General features: G+C 41.1%; 1 long non-coding RNA gene across 16 annotated transcripts in view; it reads right to left on the reverse strand.

Moving 5' to 3' along the window:
* LOC121013680 (uncharacterized) overlaps window positions 1-16,279 on the reverse strand; it is a 68,695-nt gene that overhangs the window by 20,095 nt on the left and 32,321 nt on the right. For 10 of the 16 annotated variants that reach the window (XR_005782843.1, XR_005782844.1, XR_005782838.1 and 7 more), the window contains one exon: window positions 8,483-9,502. The exons of 1 other annotated variant lie outside the window; for it this stretch is intronic. This is a non-coding gene — a long non-coding RNA (uncharacterized LOC121013680). Of the gene's footprint in view, window positions 1-3,775; window positions 3,946-8,482; window positions 9,503-16,279 lie in introns of those variants that run through there. 5 more of the 16 variants (XR_005782847.1, XR_005782841.1, XR_005782851.1 and 2 more) reach the window with 3 other exon arrangements.

Below are 16,279 nucleotides of genomic sequence, written 5' to 3' on the forward strand. Positions count from 1 at the left end.
AGGTATATTTATTTCCTTTCTCTCTGAACTCCAGCATCAAAGGAATTTGCACCGTTTGGCTGGTGGGCAAAAGAGTAAGCAATTCCTCACTTAATGTGTAATCATTTACACATTTAGAGCCCTCAAAATGTGTCATTCTTTCCTAACTTAAATTATGCACATAATCCGTTTATTTAGGATGAAATACCTGGCACGCTTCCAGGAAATATTGTGAGAATTACAGATGTGAGCATTTAAAATCTGTAAAGTTGATAGATATACTGCTATTTTTGGCATAGCATCTGATAATTGATCTAATAAGGAACAATTTTGAACATTATGAAATATTATTTGCATCTAGTATTTGGTACAGATAAAAATACTTTATGGTTAAAATGTTTCCTGCATATACCGCATCATCAATACACTCAAGGTTAATGAAATAGATTGACCTGTTTGTTTAATAAACAAATGTTTATTAAGAGTGGGGCGCCTGGGTGGCGCAGTCGGTTAAGCGTCCGACTTCAGTCAGGTCACGATCTCGCGGTCCGTGGGTTCGGGCCCCGCGTCGGGCTCTGGGCTGATGGCTCGGAGCCTGGAGCCTGTTTCTGATTCTGTGTCTCCCTCACTCTCTGCCCCTCCCCCGTTCATGCTCTGTCTCTCTCTGTCCCAAAAATAAATAAACGTCGAAAAAAAAATTAAAAAAAAAAAAAGAGCATTCTGTGCAAAGCCTTGAACTAGCATTTTAAAGGGTATCATTATAGCTGAATATATAGACGATATATTTTATTTATGTGTGTATAAAATTTAGAATGTTATATGGGTTATCAAGGAAATAGTGTGCAGCGATGGTGAATTTTAAGAGGTGATCTACTTAGATAAAACGGTCAAGGAAGGACACCCTAGGATTTAAGTAAAATAACATTAAGCTGAGATCTAAGATGAGAAGTCACCTACTTAGGGTATATTGGCAGGAAGGATATGTTAGAAGAAAAGCAAGTACAGAATCCCTTCAAGGGAGTTTGGCATGTTGTAGAAACTCAATGTAGTGTCACTAGAGAAGCCTGAGCAACGAGAAGAGTAGAATGATACCAACTGGGTTTTCTGATCATCCCTATATAAGATGTGAAGAAGATGGGGCTCAGAGAGCACCTGTTTAGGGAGACAGAAGCAACACCCAACCAACCTGCGCATGATATCTTGGCCTTTTAATGGTCAATCCCAAGCCTGTCCTGCTCTCCTAAGAACAGGGAGATAAGGGAAAAGATGGATAAAGGGCACAAAAGTCATTGTACCTGGGCTCTTGAAAATTTGTGGTTAGGCTACACGTGGATTTACTTTATATTGTATCCTATCGATTAATTTATCAATGAGCCCTGACAAAATTCTAGTACAGTAAAAATGAGGAAAAAAGAAAGTATGGCAAAGCAAAGTAGAAATCAGGAGTCCTTAAAAAATGAGAAAGTCACTACCAGGAAGGCAAACGTAGAACATAACATTATAAGAGCAGTTCTGGTTCATCTTCCTTAGCTTCATCCACTACTGGAAGCTGTTGGGGACCTTTTACCTAACTACATTTATCATTTACTTTGCAAAACACAAGGGAATTGCCACCTCTAGGAGTTCTGGCTTCTGTATTTCATGACATTTTGTCTTGACTTGGAAGTCAAATTATTTTAATTCTAAGATACAGCAGGTGCTTCTGGAATTGGATATTGTCTTAACTGGAAAAGATGGCCCCTGGAGGAGAGAAGTAGAGTGGGGTTATCCCCAGACTTGCCAAACATCACAGATGCTAAGAATCTTACCTGGGGTCCAATGGGTTGGGATACTGGCATTTGCACACCCAATAGCGCTTGAAAGATACGGTACCAACAGTAATTATAAAGGCCGTTGACTTGGTGGGCTCAACATAACCAACCACTAATTCAGGGCATAATGTGCAACCCTAAAGCCCTCTCTTGTGGCCTTAAAGAGCCCCCCCCCCCCCCACTACTGGAGGCAGAAGGCAGATTGGGCTGAAAATCAGGCCCAGGACCTAATTGTGAGTCGGATTGAAGAGAAGGCTTGACATGCAGCTTTACCAAATCTCGGATAGTAAAGCAGAAAACTGAAAGGAATGGCATAGGGCCATCTAGATGGAAGAATCTGAGAAGCCCACATTATCAGCATCACTTTTGAACTCTCTGTGCCTTCAGAAGTGGTCTATGATTTCTTGCCTAAAAAATATTACAAGGCTCTCCTCGAGGCAGATGTTTACAAAATAACATTACTTCCTTACGCTTTGTCCCCCACCTCTCTTATGGCATCCAGGGCAATAACCAGGATTGACTCACTAAGTTTCCCAACCGGTAAAATACTGTTGTGAGAATTCAGATAAAACGTGTGCATTTTAGTTTCTTATTGCTGCTGTAACAAGTTATCACAAATTTACAAAATAAAATTGTACAAATTTGTTAGGTGACACTTTCGTAGGTCAGAAGTCTGGCACAGTCTCCTGAGGCTCTAAAATCAAGATGTTGGCAGTGCTGCATTTCTTTTGGGAGGTTCTAGGAGAATATCCATTTCCTTCGGTTTTCTAGTTCCTAGAGACCACCTGCATTCTTTGGCTCATGGTCCCTTCCTCCACCTTTAATGCCGGCCATGGCAGGTTCAGTCCTTCTCACACCGTATCATTGTGATCTTCTCTTGTGCTTCTTTCTTCTGCCTAACAGGACCCTTATTATATTGAGCCCACCCAGATAATCCAGTATACTCTCCCTATTTTATTTTTTTAAGTTTGTTTGTTTATTTATTATTTTGAGAACGAGAATGCACAAGCAGGGTAAGGGGAGAGAGAGAATCACATGACCTGAGCCAAAATCAAGAGTTGGATGCTTAACCGACTGAGCCACCCAGGTGCCCCATACTCTCCATATTTTAAAGTTAGTTGACCAGCCATTTTAAATTCATCTGCAACCTTAATTCTTCTTTGCCATGTATAACGTACCACATTCACAGGTTCCAGGGATTAGGATTTGACATTTTGGGGAAGTTGTTACTCTGCCTACCACACAACATAAAGATGCTGAAATTAGTGTCTGATGTATAGTAAATGCTCAGGAAACATTTGCTACTATTCTCTGCCTCCATCTCTGGGCTTCTGCTTTCAGCTGGAGGAAACCACAACCATGTGAATCAGGATCTCAAACCCAGTGCTCTCCCCAGCTTTCAGTAATACTCTTCTTCTTCATTCTCTGATGTCCCCAAACTACATTTTCCTCCAGGCACTTCCCCAGTCCCTATGTCCTCAGCAGCAGCAGATGATATTTTGTTGCCGACTTTGAATAAAAAAACTAAAGCCATCTGCCTTTGAACTACATTAACTTCTGTTCCTCCCACCCACGTATTTACCTGCCCCTGCTCCCTTTCTTGGGTCTTTGCCCACTGTCTTGGAACACTGGAGCTCCTCCCTCTTACTCATGGTTATCTCCTCCACCCATACTCTTGGTGCCCATATCAGCTCTACTCTTCTCCCTTTCTTGGGTCTTTGCCCACTGTCTTGGAACACTGGAGCTCCTCCCTCTTACTCATGGTTATCTCCTCCACCCATACTCTTGGTGCCCATATCAGCTTCTCTACTCTTCTCACTTCTCTACTTTTTCTCTGCATGTTACCATGGACTATTGACTCCCTCCTTGAGATGCTGTCTGTGATCTCTTGGACAACAAGCTTCTGTGGCACTATTCTCTCCTGGCTCTTCTGCCTTTCTCCTCGCTGCTTGATCCCCTTCAAAGTCTCCCCTTCCTTCACTTACCCCTTCGTTTGTGGGCTATCCAGATCCTGTCCTTGGTTCCTCCTGCTCTCATTTCATTGTAAGGAGGTGCACTGTCATCTCCATCTCATGCATGGTACTCATGTTTTTCATCTTCCAAGGCTCAGCACTTTGGGGAGGGCTTCCTGTGAGCTCTCATCTTTGCCTTTCCTCTGAGAGAGATTCCAGAGCACTCATGACCACCTGTATCTAAGAACTTATATCATAATGTATTGAAATGATATCTTAGCTGGTCTGTCTTCCCTAGGATACTGTATATTACATGTGGATAAAGATTTTAGTGATCTTTCTTTCTCTAGTGCCAACTACAGAGGCTGTCACACCATTCTTTTTATTTTAGAGAGTGCGCATGTGTGCACACGGGCAGGGGAGGGGCAGAAAGAGAGGGAGAGAATCTTAAGTAGGCTCTACACCCAACCTGGCGCCTGACATTGGGCTCAGTCTGACAACTGTGACATCATGACCTGAGTGGAAATCAAGGGTCAAATGCTTAACCAATGGGGCCACCCAGGCACCCCCACAATTAACACCTGATGGAAGTTTGATGAACTTTTGAATAGAAAAGTAGAAAAAATAATGCCAAATTTATGAAGTCCTGCACTTACTCTATCATGTGGAAACTTTACTATAAATAAAATAACTTATTTCCTAACAAAAGTTGGTAGTGTGATTTGACTTTGCATATGTACCCAAAAAAGCAAAAACAACTTTTTTTCTAGATTGGTTAATATATAAACAATATGATATAAAGTAACTTTTCAGATACCAGCTTCCAGTTTCTGTATTCAGAATGCTTTCATTGATCAACACATTTTTGGAACTGCACTTATGGAAATTTTGTAGATTTGTGCTGTGCTCATGTTGCTCTGAAGGTCCATAATATGGCTTTTTGTGAATGATGGCTGATTAAAAAGTCTCAAAGTCCTGAACTGAGGTCAGATTCACATAATACTTACTGTAGCCTTCACCTAAATAGGTCGTTTGAATGACAATGAAATTGGGTAACTTAGTTCTTAAATTTTCTATTTATGTCAGGAAATCAAGGAGGAGTAGCTATCTTTTTTTCCCTGACCCTTCTCTTGCCTCTGCTATAAAACTGCCAAGGTCCCTTGGGACAGTTGCTCTGTTTTACTTGTAAGGGGGCATGTGTGTTTTACTGGCGGATGAAGTGATGTATCCACATGCCAAATATAATTTTGCAAAGTCCTTTGACTTGACGGAGGTTGCACAAACAGGAGAAGACACTTGGAATAAGTGGCAACATGCATTCTTTGGAGCTTTTCAAATCCGGGAAATAACAAGTTAGGAAACAGAGTTCAGTAGAATCAGTTAGTGGTTCAACCTAACTATGTACTGGGCCTCCCTTTTCTATATCAAACCATATTGAGTAATCCATTTCCACAGATCTGGGTGGCTTCAGAAAATAATGGAAGCATATTTAGGTCACCTGTGGAGTAACTCATGTGGTGGTGTTGTTTTTAACCTAACATCACAGGAAGGGAACTGTCCCAACTTGCTTTGTCTGTACAGGATGCACTCAATAAATATCTGGTGTAATAAATCCAGGTCAGACAAAGTCCCCGATGCTGGAATACAAAGATAAATAAGACAAATTTCTACCCTGGAGGAGTTCACAATGTGCCGGTGGGGGGGGGGGGGGGCCCGGAAACCAGAGAAGCTAAAAAGGAGATATTAAGATCTGGTAGAAGCAAAGTGTTACTGGAATCTAGTAAAGGGTAAGATTGTTAGGTGAATCAGGGAAGGATTCCCAGAAAAGGTGCCATCCTTCAGGACCCAGTAGGCAGAGAAGGTAGAGGAAACAGGAAAGGGTGTTGAGGAAGCATCTATGGGGTCTCAGTGAGTGTCTTCATGGAACATGCTGGAGTTTAGTTGGATGAAGCATGAAAATGCTAAAAGGGAATTAATAAATCAGGTGTGGAAAAGTAGGCTGAGGTTGGGTTGTGAAAAGCATCATAAATCACACAAAGAAGTTTGAATTTCATTTTTCCCATTGAAAATTCCATTTTTAAAGCTCCATGTTGCCTGTAAGAGTGGGTTTCCCAGAGGCTGTTCCTGGGCATGCAAGTTTTATCAGATGTGCAAAGGGGTTATACCACAATACCTATTCAGCTTTTAGTTAAAGATGGAAAGGTAATCATCCAGAGAAGATAGTAGGGAACCTGGTTGTGAGAAATAACATTGGTGGGGAATCTCCTGAAACACGTACAGTCCATCTATCTCTTAGATAACTGAAGTCAAATCAAATTAAACTGTATACCTGGACCTAACAGTTCAGCCGCCTCCTTGGATGGATATTATGATCATATTTTTCAGTGAGAAGAGATTGGTCTGTGCTGAGAAGTGTAATAGGAGATGGTTTGGTGAGCCATTCATGTGTGCTTCGTTTGAACAGAGGGTTGGTCTTTATCTCAGAGGCAATGGGGGTGTTCGAATTGTTATGTGTCCTTCTCTGTCACCAACAGTGGTAAGCCTAGAGTCAAATTCCACTTCCAAAGGAGGGTCTTTAGGGCACGTGTTCTTGGGTGATGACAGGACTCAGGATTTTGTTTGACTTCCTACATTTGTATTCCCTTGGCTTAATCTACTTAGTTGATCCTATTGCAAGCTTTTGCAACCTCTCTCTGATCCTTTTGGGGGAGAAGAGCTGGGATTAGGAGACTACTGAATGTACATCACTTACCACCGTGCCATCACTTAGCAAATAAGGACTCTTTTTTGTTATTGTGGTTTTTTTATCCTGCCTCTGTTGCACAGTACCCCATGTTGACAGAAATGGAAAGGTAACATACAATGCGCAGAAATGATTTTCAAAATCTTTTTCTCATGGTTTTAAGTTCATCACACGGCAAAGTGGACAAGTATGAGGTGAAGAATTAGTGATTGCAAGTCTCCAATCCTTGTGCTGTGAAAGGGACGAGTCCCTAAGTCAGAGCTGGTAAACGGAGCTTCTCATCTAATTAGGGAGCTATGGTATCACTATGACTCAGAATCCTCATCTATAAAATGGGAATAACAATCAAACCTATTTTATAGAGTCATTGTAAGGATTCTGACTTTGTATATGTATATGTAAAGTGCTAAGAATAAAGTCTGGCACGGAAGTATTCAGTTAATACTAGCAGGGGCTCTAGAAAATGAGACAAGTGGGAAATCCACTTTCAGAGGAAGTCATCCAGGAAGGCTACCCAGAGGAGACGGGATTTAAACTCGGCTTGGAAGGATGGAGATAATTCAGTTGAGCAGAGAGAAGCAGGGGTGTTGATCCTTTTGGGAGCTGAGTTTAAAAAGGCAGAGTAGGGGCGCCTGGGTGGCGCAGTCAGTTAAGCGTCCGACTTCAGCCAGGTCACGATCTCGCGGTCTGTGAGTTTGAGCCCCGCGTCAGGCTCTGGGCTGATGGCTCGGAGCCTGGAGCCTGTTTCTGATTCTGTGTCTCCCTCTCTCTCTGCCCCTCCCCCGTTCATGCTCTGTCTCTCTCTGTCCCAAAAATAAATAAACGTTGAAAAAAAAAATTTTTTAAAGGCAGAGAAGAGGGGATATCCAGTGAGGAAGAGACCTCAGAAAGGCAGAGAATAGGAGAAGGGGGCTATTGGGTGGCAAAGCATGCACAGGCCCTGTTTTCTGTGCCCTCTTGTGTCCTCCTTGGACACTGATGCCCTGCCATGAGGGGAGCCCTCCCCAACCACCTCCTGAAGGAAAATCCACGCTCTTCTCTGAAAGACACTCTGAGCACTCTTCTGAATCTGTGAGAGGAAAACTACCTCAAGGTGTGGGAATTACCGGGAATGACAGAAACCTGGGCCATTTCCCCCACTAAATTCCTACACACAGACTCAAAAACCATGATTCTATTTTGGGCAGTCAAGTGCTCAGGAAGAAAAGTGCAGGAAATGTGAAATGAGAAGGTGGCAGCAGAATTCCCATCTGTGCAGACACTGAAAGGCTTTTATTTCAGAACGTGAGAGAGAAACTCGGTGAGTCCCTGCAGGGATGGGTGGACGGGCTCCAGTGTGCAGGGCCCAGAGAACAGCCAAGATGGCCATGGCCATTTCCAAACATCCAGGGTCATCAGGCTCCTTTTGTACATGTATTGGTTTGTTGAAAGAGAAGGAAATGTATTTTTAAACATGTCCCCTAGTCTGGGCATTTCTAGACCCTTTAAAATTTGGAGGGGAAGAAAGATTAATGTAGATAATTTATCTTTGTACCAAGAAGAAAACCAATTTTGAGATGTAGCAATGAAAGGTGAATCAATAAAGTACACAGAAGGTGTGATTGGTGTGTGCAGGCCAATAAGCCTATGCCTGTTGGTGACAGAAGCCTTAAATACAAAAGGATGAAGATACAAAGAGTGAAATGCCAGTTATAGTTATTTATACGGTGGTACAGCCCCAAATTATTTGAGGTTGCCAAAATTCAAGTTGAGAATCCCAACTACCCAAATGAACACCTGGTTGACACCAATGAGCATCACATTTCTGAAAGCAAATGCTAGACCCAGTAGAGGAAGAGATTTTCACTTAAAATTTTTTTTTCCATTCTACCACGTGACACCATCGTGAGTGTGGGGAAAAGAGCATTAATCAAGCTGGCAATTCACGTGAAGCAAACATACACTGCCCATTCTGTCACTGTTCAAAATACCAGAGAGACATGTTTCACAAAGGGAACTTTCCTCAATTAAAATTTTTATTAGGGTATGATAGATATGTACACACATCATAAATATACAGCTGGATGGATTTTCTTGGTGTGAAAATGTCCATGAAACCAGCATCCAGGTCAAGGAACAGGACATTACTGGGATCCCAGACGCCCCTGTCGGTTCCCCCTGTACCTTCGAGGGTAACTACTCACATGATTTCTAACATAAACGGAGTTATAGATCATTTACTCTTCTTTCTGCAAATGCTTTCACTCAACGTTATGTTTGCGAGATGAATTCACAACATTCATTCATTCTTTCTCATTGTTGTATAGGATGTATTTACTTAAAATGCTGTGATTTACTCATTCTATGGTGAGCAGGCCTGTGGGTTCTTTCCAGTTTAGGACTAACTCCATCAATGCTGCTGTGGAATGTTCTTGTACATGTCTTGGATTTGTTGGGTTTATACCAGGAGTGGAAATGCTCGATACCTTTTTGAGTGTTAGCTCTTCACTAGAAACTATGAAAGTAGGCTAGACGCCGGAATAAGACCACAGGAAAACCCAGTCCTTGTTTGCAAGGACCTCACAATCCAGTGAAAGACAGAGCTGAGCTGCACATGTAGGGGTCAAGCGCCAGAGCACCTAGGACAGAGGAGGAAGACAGGCGGTGAGAGTCAGGAAGGCTTCCCAATGGGAATGACACTCAAGTTGACTTTTGAAGGATGAAAAGATAGTGAAGGAGGGACTAAGTGGAGAAGGCTATGGAATAGTATGTAGAAAAGCAGAGATAAGTGAGTAAGTGGGTCAAGGCCACAGACTGCGAGTTAGAGCAATAGAGGAAGGTTGGAAATGCTTGGTGAAGGGGAAGGCTGAGTAGGTAAGTTGGAGACACATCATGAAGGACTTTGCTTTCCGTCTATGGAAATACATACATTATCCTGAATGTGATGGGACGCTGCAGAAGATCCTACAGCCATGGAGGTGCGAGATCAGTTCATTCACGTAGCTATGTGGAGACAAGACAGGAGAAAGGCCTGGAAGCTGAATGGAGAAGGGAATGTGGTATCGTAGCAGATGGAAACTAGGTGATTCTTTGAAGTCTGGTTTTGGCCAATATTCAGGCCAAGAACCTGGATGGGTTCTAACGGAATATGTCGTATGTGTGTGGGGACGGGTGTGTTTGTGGGCCAAGTTTCAATGTGCAGAAACCACCCACAGCAATTCATACGGAAAGCTTTTGGGGCCAGCAGGCCACTTTGCTGACATCCAGACTAGTGCAGGCAAGGAGCCCTCTGCTCGAAAGTGGAGAGGCAAAGCATATGTGTCAGGGACTGATGCCAGAAAGCAAGTGTCCTACAACATGGGGCTCCAGCAGTGGTGCCCAGATCTCATTGTTCTCCGCCCCCTCTGGAGACCCAGACAGAATACTGAGTGGAAACAAACAGGTTCTGATCTCACCCAGCTTCCTGATAGACTCAGGAGAGGATTCTAGACAAGTCTCCCAGCCTCCTTTGATTGAAATCATAACTTCAGGAGTAATATTTTATGCAAAGCTTAGCTAAGACAGTGGCCTGGATGGAGCCCAGAAAATTGGTGTTAGGACTCAGAATGGCTCCTTGCTATGGCAGAGAGGTGTCTAAAATGAAATATAATGGGGGGAAAAAACCTGATTATTAAATTTCCTTCTAAGTATGAAATGTGTAATAAATTAGAAAGTATGAAAAATTCATAAAAGCAGCAAACATTTGTCCCACATGCCCCTGGCCAAAGAAAACCGTTATTAAGAGAGATTTTTCTTCCCCTCTTTCCCCCACTTTTCTTCCATCTACACATTTCTATATAGTTGTCATCATAAGGCAACCTTCATTTTTGCCATTATTGGCATTATCTCATATTGCTTAAAAATTTTCGACCATTTTCTCCTTATTGAAAAAATTAAAATGTCATTTCAAAACTTAAAGAAAATTCTATACAAAAAAACCCACCCATATGTTCCTGCTACCCAGAGAAAACTATTATTCACTCTTAGTACGTCTCTTTCTTGACATTGTGGGTTCTTAACTACAAAAATACTGCTTTACCTTCAATTTTGCAACTTTTGAGTTACTACCATGTATTATTTAGTATCCTTCCTAACTGTATTCCATTGTATAGCACCAGATCTTATTGGCATAATTCCTATTTTTGGACACTTAAGTTTCCAAATATTCTTAATATAAACAATGTTATGCTTGTTCAATTTTTAAAAATACATAGTCTTTACATGGAACTGCTCAGCAAAAAAACAAAAACAAAAACAAAAACCAAAAAAATGTAAAATTTTAATTTTACAATCTATGTGTCACCAACTTTTGATCCAAGAATTATGGACCAATTTATAACACTAGCAGCAAAGTAGTGCCCATCCCCCAAATTAATCCTATAGAAGAAAATGGAATTTTATCTTCTTTATTACTAATGAGGTTAAATATTTATGTGTTTATGGCACATTCTTATTCTTTTGTGAAGTATCTGTTCAAAACATCATTTTTCTACCAGCATAGTTCTGTCACGTGGATGTGCTACTGTTTGCGTAAGCATTGTTTATGAAAAGGGGAAAAGCAAAGTATGAGGACTTCTGGCCAAAAAGCAAACAAATTACTGCATGCGCATAGGACACTGTGACAAAACCTCACTGCCTTCCATCCTGCTGGAGTTTTCCAGGTTTTTACCTACATGTATATAATACTGGAATGAATACCTCTGAGTATAGAGGTTTAGAGAAAATAAAACCTAGTATTAATGTAGAATTCGCTTTTTTTACAGCAGTGAAAGCCAGTAGTCTGAAAACAGATGTCCATAAAGGCAACATAGGCTAAATTTCTGTGTCTTAAGGTATCTTTTTGGATGTAATATAAAGTATCAAGTATGTTGGGAATCGTGCATCACGTAATGCTCTCCTCACATATGCTCTTGGGATTGTGGAGGTCTGATGGAGAATGATGTGTCCTCTGATGCTGATTGTACATGTGCTGGGGGAGACGGAATTGGGAATGTGAGGAAGTGTGAGGTCAGAGATGCTTGCACTCACTCCTTCACCTAGTTCTTTGGAGATCATCTTGCACCATTTAGCATGAATCTCCTGGAGACTGCGTGGAGAAAAATTAGAAATTATCCTTGGTTTTGGATTAAACCTCTCCATGGTTTTTTTTTGAGGGGGGGGCAGATTTCACTAACACATACTTGCGATCAGTGTGATAATGTGAATATAGGTGTGTGCTTATGTATTTGGTGCTCAGGAATACAAGCGTTTTAAACCTCCTTGAAGTTTTTTTTTTTTTTTTTTTTTTTTTTAATGGATATTCCTGACCACCACTCAAAGCATTTGGGACAAAACCATAATATGATAGTTTCATATGATTCTCAGGTGATTTTGATGATTTGAAGGTAGATTTGTTTTCTGGTCTCTATTTTGCTGATGTCTGCTATTCTAATGATCATTCCCTTGTATGTTATCTGTTTTCTCTACCGGATCTTCAACTAGTGTTTGCTTCAGTGTTCTCTTCATACGATGAATCCACCAGATTTGTACATGGTATGCAGCACTCTGCCGATTCAGTGTGAGGTTTCTGGACTTTCCTTAGTTTTGGAAACTTCATAGCCATTTCACTTAAAGCATTGCGCCTTCCCATCTTCTCTTGCTGAAGTTCCAATTAGACTTAAGTTCAGACTTCTAATTTAATTCTCCCTATCTCCAAACCTGTCTTTTTGATTTCATACCTCTTTGTCTTTGCAGCACTCTGGGTAATTTCCTCAGATACATCATCCATGTTATCGATTCTCTCTTTAACTGTGCCAATCTGCTCTCAAAACTGGTCATTGTTCAATTTTATTTACAGTGTTTCACTTTGAGTTGTTCTACTGGGTTGTCATATCTGCCTGTTCTTTTTATGTTCTTTCATGAGGGTTTTTATGTCTCTCTCTCTTTCAGGATTGCAATTATACTTAAATTTATAGAGAGCTTTAGACTGTTAGTTTATCTTATTCTTTTGGTGCTATTCTTCCCACATGTATCTGTCAACTCCCCCATTTTTTGGACTGCTTCCTTAATCTGTACTTTGTATTTTTTCAGCTAGGATATAGTGTCCTTGTGGAATGCTGTGTACTTTAAGATTGGTAGTAGTCCTACAGAGAAGTCTTACACTGGATTTTTCCTGTGGAGTCCAGGAATTTCACTGGCCAGAAATATTTACTGTATCTACATTAATATCTCCACTTGGGATTCCTCTGCTATGAGAATGGATACAGATGTTTAAATTGCCATTTGTTGTGGGATCTTTTCTCCATATCTGATCAGTGAGAATTTTGTCAGTAGCTTTAGTAAGGGGATAATGCTTTATAGTACCTTAATACAGTGAGAAGAGGTCTTTCTGGGTTCTAGCTTTGTGTGAATTTCAGTTGCAAATCCTTATCTTTCTTAGGCCTAAGGGCCACTGCTGTCTTCTAGACATGTGTAAAAAGACCCAACCCCTGTATGTCCCTTAGCCATGTCTGATGTCCTCTGTTCTGGCCTCAACTCATGGACTCACACATTAGTTATGAGATTCTTCTTTATTTTTGGCACATAGAGACCAAGAAACTAAAAGACAAAATTTCTCCCTCCATTCTTCCTTGCCTGTATGTAAAATAGTCTCATTATATTTCATCCAGCATTTTTATGTGTCTGTGACATATAGAGGGATGTCCGTGTTAAGTAGATGGAATTAGAAAGGGTTATATCAGTCAGGTTTGAGAATCACCACCAACAGGTGTGGTAGAGAATTCATATCTTTGAAACTGGAACCAGAGTTTGAACTGTGGTTTCACCCCTTTCTGAGTAAGTTAGGCTGAGTGACTTAAGCCCTCTTCAAGTGGTAGGTTTCTCCTCAGGAAAAGAGAGGTAATGTTACTAGGGATCTTCTTTAGATGTTCTTCCTTTTTGCTCAAAATTACCTCCATTTTCTCCATCCTCCATTCCTACAAAACCTGGGGAAGACTGCAAGTTTCTCATTCAACATTTTCCTTTAAAAAATGTCCTTAAAAAATTCCTTAAAAAATAGGGGCGCCTGGGTGGCTCAGTTGGTTAAGCGTCTGACTTCAGCTCAGGTCATGATCTCACTGTTGTGAGATGGAAGCCCGCATTGGGATCTGTACTGAGCATGGAATCTGCTAAAGATTCTCTCTCCCTCTCCCTCCTGCATGTACTAGTGCACCCTCCCCCCTTCTCAAAAACAAAACAAAATAAAAACAAAAAAGCTAGTTACCATGGGATGCAGTAGAGGTCATTAGGACAATGATCCCATTCAAAGCAATAGGCCAAATAGCCTGCTGTCTATGTGATCTGTGGCAAGTAGCTTTACTCTGTTTTTCTCACTTCTAAAGTGCCTTTAATCCACCTTATTCGTCTGTTCATTCAACAAATAGCACTGAGTGCTTACTTAGTGCCCGTCACTCACGATACTAAATTGAATGATGTTGATAAAGTCACTGCCCCCAAAGAATTTACATTCTGGTGGGGGCAACAAACAGAAAATAAACAAGTAAAAACAAAATTTATATATATATTCAGATAGTGGTAAGTGTTATCCACAGAATTAAAATAGGCTGAAGGGAAAGAAAATGGCTGAACACTCTTGGTGGATACCCGGGCAAAGATTCTCTGAGGAGGTGACATTTTAGAAGGGAATATAAGCAAGAATATATGCCATGTGTGTGGGCAGAGGAAGAGCTAGTTTAAAGACTCCAGAGGAGGGAATAAGCTTGGAGTGGTGAGGAACCAAAGAAAGACTTGGTAGGCAAAAGCCAGAGCACGTATCTTCTATAGTCATAGAGACTTGTAGAAAGTTTTAAACTGATGGTTGATCTGATCTATGGTTCAAGAAGTTTGCAGAGGCTGCTATGTGCAAGACTGAAAGCAGAAATGGCAGGTTAAAAGCCATTGTAGCTGGTCAGAAAAACATGTTTTTATCTGAGGCAAGAGTCCTAGAAATCCATAGAACTGGGCAGATTCAAGGTGAATGTTGGAGTAGGATCAGTAGTGTGTAGATAAATGGCTTTTTTGAGTTGGGTGAAAGAGAAGAATCAAGGAAAATTGTCAGATTTGGGGCTGGAGCAAGCGGCTAAATGTTGGCACCATTTTCCAAAACGGGAAGAAAGAGGTGTGTAAGGGGTAGACCGTGTGTGTGAAGACAGCACAAGCAGTACAGAACTTCTGAGTCACTGCTAAGCATGTGAAAATGTTGCAAAGGCAACTAGAGTCAGGAGTCCTAGGGATACAACATAGTTAAGGATAAATGTCTGGGATTGATCAGCATAAAACTATGGGCTGGTTGGAATCCCTTAAAGAGTCTTGGTAGAGAAGAGAACAGGTGAGTACAGAATCTCAAGGCAGTCTTACATCAGAGGTCAAGTTGAGTACATGGACCAAGGAGAATGGAAAAAGTGTGATGGGGGGCAGAAATGAAATCAGAAGAGTGTGGTAAGCTTCAAGAAGCAGAAAACAACCCAGTGTGAGGCCAGAAAATTAAGTATTTGAAATGCCACATGAAGGAAATCATGTTTAAGGATCCAGCTGTATCTACGACTACTAGTTTCTACAGCACTTAAGGGCTTGGGAAGGAGTCCTTAATAATAAGTTTGCCAAGAGGTTGAGAGAGTTCCACTGAAACTCAATAGACGGGACTTACAATACACAGGAAGATAACGAAACACGTGGTCTTATGAGAGTCACTGCAACAAGGAGATTAATGTGCTTCGAGATAAATATAATAATGAATGGACCTAAATGCAATAATTACACATTATAAGGAAATAAGGATCATATGTAAGCTGGCACCAGTCCAGAAGTCAAGTTTATCCACAGCTATCACAGAACAATTAGAGTTTTTCACTCCACAATTGACACGTTTGGGTTTGTGGCACAAATGGAACAGTAATTCATACTATCATTTGATAGCACCATTTGCATTTAGGAAATTTGTAAAGCTGATATGATAAGGGGTAGTAAGAGAAGAGTCCTGTAGGGGCACCTGGGTGGCTCAGTGAGTTAAGCATCTGACTTCAGCTCAGGTCATGATCTCATGGTTGGTGAGTTTGAGCCCCGTGTCGGGCTCTGTGCTGACAGCTCAGAGCCTGGAGCCTGCTTCAGATCCTGTGTCTCCCTCTCTCTCTGCCCCTTACCTGCTGGCGTTCAGTCTCTCAAAAAATAAATAAACATTTAAAAAAAAAAGGAGAGAGAGAAGAGCCCTCTGAGGACATGGGTCAGCATGAACCAAACCCCTCTGCATTAAAATGTCTCAGAAGCAAGTAGTGGGGAAAGAAAAGACAAGCAAGATGGCAGGGAAGTAGAAAACCAAGTTGCAGAAACAGCAGAAGAGGTTTTAGGAACCCCCACATCTAACATTGAATTTTAATAAATTCAGCACACAAAAAAATACCTCATGTGCCTGGAGATAAACCTATACGTACAGACACTTAGAAACCTCCTAATGAAAAAGACAAATCTTCATCCAGTCACGTCCAGTGCACCTGACAAGCCATGCCCAACTCCATATAGTTTCCCATCAGCATTTACTCACTTTTTCAAATCTTGAGAGAGAGCTAAAGATTACTTGGCATGTGAAGAAAGTCTCTAACATAAAAGATGAGACATCAAAACAAAGGAGGAAGAAAGGAAACTCAAAAAAAGTTTAATGAAACTGTGTAATGACCTCAGAGAGAGAAGCTATTTATCCTTAAAAAGGTCAAGATGCTACTAAGAAAAAGAAATAAGGAGAGATTATTAGGGTAAGAAAGAGTTCT

This window comes from Herpailurus yagouaroundi, unplaced genomic scaffold (genome assembly GCF_014898765.1).
Source record: "Herpailurus yagouaroundi ecotype Mexico unplaced genomic scaffold, PumYag 199, whole genome shotgun sequence".
Taxonomy (NCBI): Eukaryota; Metazoa; Chordata; class Mammalia; order Carnivora; family Felidae; genus Herpailurus; species Herpailurus yagouaroundi.